This window comes from Talpa occidentalis, unplaced genomic scaffold (assembly GCF_014898055.3).
Source record: "Talpa occidentalis isolate TD23 unplaced genomic scaffold, MPIMG_talOcc4v2.1 talOcc4.8, whole genome shotgun sequence".
NCBI classification, from domain to species: Eukaryota; Metazoa; Chordata; class Mammalia; order Eulipotyphla; family Talpidae; genus Talpa; species Talpa occidentalis.
Window position 1 is genome coordinate 48,464,322 of NW_023605194.1, and position 4,941 is coordinate 48,469,262.

General features: G+C 36.4%; 1 pseudogene; it reads right to left on the bottom strand.

Moving 5' to 3' along the window:
• Nucleotides 1-316: 316 nt before the first annotated feature.
• Nucleotides 317-967, bottom strand: LOC119234366 (tropomyosin alpha-3 chain-like; annotated as a pseudogene).
• Between the last annotated feature and the right edge of the window lie 3,974 nt (nucleotides 968-4,941).

Here is a 4,941-nt window from a genome sequence, read left to right on the forward strand (position 1 = left end):
CGGGAGGGTGAGAGAATTCACCAGAACCAGAGTAGGGAGCAGAACAGGCAGACTGACAAAGTACACTTCTGGGGGGAGCAGCGGGCATGACAGGAGAGGTCTGCGCGCCATGTGGGACCCACGCCAGCTGGCCAGGGATCAAACTGGCGCTGCAGAGGCTGCAGGCAGCTTCGCAGCCCAGCACTCAACAGCTGCGCCACCGGGAAGGCTGATGGCCCTCAGCTTAAAGGTCAGCTCTGACAGGCTGGCCTCAGGCAGAGTCAGGGTCAGAGGGAGAAGCCAGGAGCAGCAGAGCCAGGGCAGGACTGGGGTGTTCTTACATTTTATTCAGGTCAAGCAGATTCCTGTCCGGCATCCTCTGTGTGCAGAGGTGCTTCTCTTTGGTGCATTTTAGTTATCTTATAAATCATCTATTATCTTTTTCAACTTAGCTACTGATCTCTCAATATGCACTGTCTCTGCCACGGCCTGTGGATCAGTATGGATCTTTTTTCTCTTCCTCATATTTGTATTCTTTTTGGGGGTTGTTTTCTTCAGCAGCACTCATAAACTTCAGGTCTGGTCCATCCATCTGATCAGCTCATGCATTTCTTGGCAAGGAGACTCTGCCAGCTCTGCTTGTTCCTTTGTGCCATCTAAGTCCTCCTCAATAATCAACAACATAATTATGAGCCACCTCTTCACATTTCCTATCTGCCTTTTTTGCAATGTGCTTAGCTTCTTTGAGTGGGATTTCCTCTTGGAGTTCCATCATTTCATCTTTTAAGACTGGATTTTCAATATCCTTCACACCTCTCACTCTCATCAGCAGCTTCCTCCAGCTATTGCAGGGCAGTGGTCAGGCCCTGCTGCTCATGGTCCAGTTCCACTTCAATCAGCAGGATCCACCTCAGCTTCAGCCTGTTCCCGGGCTGCCTTTCTCCCTCCGCTTCTCGCTGGAGGCCCTCAGCACTCTCCTCTGCATCATTGGCCTGCAGCTGCAGAAACCAGATCTTGCATTTCACTGCCTCAATGGGGTGATCTCAGCTATAGTTCCCACTCAGCTCCTGCTTGCACTCCAGTTTTGCTAGCTCCATTTGGCACAGCAGCCACTTCTCCTGACCTCATCACTCTTACTGCATTAGACATAGTTCTCACATGGTTATTCAGGCTGAGAATTTCTATCATCTGTAATCTGTAAACTGGAGGACACACACAGGAAAGTCAGTGGTGTGTCTAAAGGCACGAGAACCAGAAACTGATGGTTTCAATCTCAGTCCAGGACCTCCATGGTGGTACAAGGGGTCAAGTCACAGCAGTATGAAGCTATCCGAAGCCACTGTAGCATAGTTTCAATTTCTGGCCAAGAGCTGACCCACTTGGTGCAGCAGAACTCTACTGTCTCACCCACTGCTCCTCTCAGAAGTGTATTTCAATCAATCTGCCTATTCTGTTATTCTGTTCTCCATTCTGTCTCTAGTGAACCTTCTCACCCCCAAAACTCTGGCCTGTACCCCAGTTCTTAAATGCATAAATGAATAAAATATTTTTATTTAAAGGAGGTTTATCTTAAAAAATAATAAATAAATAAATCTCAGTCCAAGGATTAGAAACGTGAGATGAAATGTCTCAACTCAAGCAGGCAGCAGAAAACAAAAAGAGGCAAGTTTCTGCCTTATTTTTTTTTTTCTATTCAGACCTTCAGGGAATTCAATGATGCACACCCACATTTGGGAAGACAATATACTAAGTCCACCAATTAAAATATTTTTATCTGGAAACAGGTCACAGACACATCCAGATATAAAATTTTATCTGGATATCCCATGGCCCATCAAGTTGACACTCAAAATATACCACCATACTTATTCACTATTATCAATCAGAATTGCACAATGAAGTGTCTTCCATATATTAATGACTTAATAAACATTTGCTGAATGAAAGTATTTTTTTAAATTAACAATCATGGGTAAATGTGGAATGTTTGTAAAGCTGAAATTATAAAATAAATACTTATTTCATTGATCTCAGATTAATATTTAGTGCTTCCTACATTTTCTACCTTCTTTATTTTCTTAAAAGTGATGTACAAATGATCAGATCCTGGCTTTCTGTGTCTATCAATACACCTAAAATCCTGCTTCTATTAAAAATATCATCTCATACTTATAACGGGGCATCTGTTTATCAGACTTCCTTACCACAATGATGTTCATTATATGCATGTTCCCAGTGGGTGAGCAAACCCATGGAAATGCAAGATGTTGAAGAATCAACTGGCCACCTTAATAACTGGGGACTCACTATGTCTATATCACCTTTAGGGGAACCAATTTTATTAATTTAGTATATAGTTTATGATTTCTTAACTATCAAGAATTGAAATGAGGATTATTAGAAGAAAATGACATTTGAGTGTCCATATAATGTCCAATTGTTATAAATATTTCTAAGCATTTTCACTTTTGGTATTTATTTATTTAATAGATTATAGTGAACCATTTGAAAACATATGTCCATATGTGCTTTAAATTACAAACATAGGAGGTGATGAAGATATAGTCTTGGCAGAAAGCAGATGGCACAATAAAATAAGATTAATTGGGGAGATTTTCATATACGAATTATTTGCAAATGCATAACCAGAGAACAGAGAAATAATAACCCAAACTTCTATTACACATGAGAATTTGTAATCTTATAGAAGTTAAAAAAGTTAATCAAGAATGCAGCAGATAAACTCTTGACCTAAGATTTAAACCCACTCTGAGTCAATAGGAAATAAAAGAGCTGATATTTTAAGGAGTCTTAGGTGGGCAACCTGAATATATAAATATAAGGGATGATAGACTAATAGCCCATGGATAAGTATAAGAGAGTATAATTTATACACATAAGTACTAAAGAGATTGTGGAAGAGTGGTGAGAAGAAAATACTGAAAAATTAGTGAAGTTAGTCAACATATACCTACTTGAAAAATGATTGAGTTCCATGGTATGTCAAGAAGAAAGTACTCACATGTAACATTGAAGAAAACGAATACTGGTGGAGTGAAGTCACAGGTTTTATGTTGCATTTAGAAGAATCCAAATCAGGGCAAAGGGTGTATGCAGGAAAATAATGTGAGGTGACTTGGAAGTGGTTTTCTATCACCTTTTAGGGATTTGCAAAGCTGAAAATCACAGATTAAATATTTTTTAAAGGATCACCAGAAGAACTCTCTTTAGGTGTGCATACTACTGACATCTTTACTTTTTACTTTTCTAGTGGTGAACAGTAAAAAGAAACTAGGCAGTTTTCATGTTCAAAATAAATCAGGCAGAATGTAAAATTGTTATTGCTCCCACTAAGGAAATTAGCAAAGGAAATTCATTCTAAGGTTTAACGGAGCCTTTGAAAAAGTTTGAGAAAAAGTACACTCATCACCTTCCAAAATTTACCATTTTCCATCTGTCACTCTGCTGTGAATACCTCTTCATTTATATTAATTTTGTAAAATTAGACATAAAACATTTGTTGTGGATAATAGTGTCTGTCTCAATTTGTTAACCAAACTGTAAAATAAACCCAAATATGCAGTTAATTGAGATTTAATAAGAATTGCACATTGGTTAAATAATAAATCACAAGGACTCTGAATCAAAGCCTTTCACTAGCAAGTACATAATGAACCCTTAAAATGGATTAATACTCTACTCCTGAGGAATTACAAAAAAAAAAAAACAAAACAAAACAAAAACCCACTATTAGGCAAACACACCATGATCCAATTTATTTCAGTTAAAAATTGAAAAGTTCTTGCCAGATATCTCAAAAACTCACATGAAAAGATACTCATTCTCTTCTGCAGTTTATGGAAACAAAACCAAGCATAAAATGTTACCATGATTGCTACAATCAGTTCAAAAGATAAAGGTGTAATGATCAGATGAGAAATGCAAATATTCTGAGTTTATTATTTCATAGAGATCATATGAATAAAAGTTATATACTATAATATATTCAATTTATTTTCTGAAGGCTTTTAATTTTAGCCCCTTTAAGACTACTTATTATGCAGACCTACTCTCTACATATGCTAATTTAGGCCTAATAGAATAGTGAATTATAGCACAGCATTTTAAAGTGTGTTAGTTAAATGACTTTCCATCTTTTCCCCATCAACAATAGCTATGCTTCATTCCCTAAATGTTCAGCTATAGGTCAAATTTTGCTTTTACGATATATGGTGGTAAATGAATAAACTAATATAACTGTTAGCATGACACACTCTTACATATAACCCATTTGCGATGTTTTATTCACTTTAAAAAGTACAAATCATAAAAATTAAACATAGTGGAAGAATTTAAAATGTAACTAAACATAAAGCCAACCAGGTGATATTACAAATCATGTGTTTTCAATTAGGTACCCACAGTCTACAAGTTAATTTAGTTAGACCAATGTATCCGCATCATCAACAAAAATATTCATCATCATTATCACTTTTCAGCTGGCAGAAATTAGCAGCAGATGTTATGGAACTTTTCCATGTTTATAGTCAGAGATGTTCAACATTCCCTTGTGAATTCAAAATAGAAAAACACAATGAATCATGTCCCTGCAGTCATAGCAAACCATATTTTGCATCATAATAACCATTTGTCTAATACAAAGTCATCTCAGATTTTTTTTTTCTCTAGCAAAGATAAGGAAGCTAGAGAACAGTTGGGTCCCAACAAAAAATGTTGTTCCTATTGCTCAGACTAATTTATAAAAAAGTGTTTTGTTTATATTCTATTCTCTAGAATCCAGTGCAATAATCAGAATATTTCTCTGTTGGACCATTCTATTGTTCAATTTATATGTTAACGAAATGTTATCATTTAAGGTTTATATTCTTTTATTGCCATCTGTTTAAAATTAATGAACATTTCTGTTTTTAAAGAGATGATATTCTCAAATATAGTATGAAA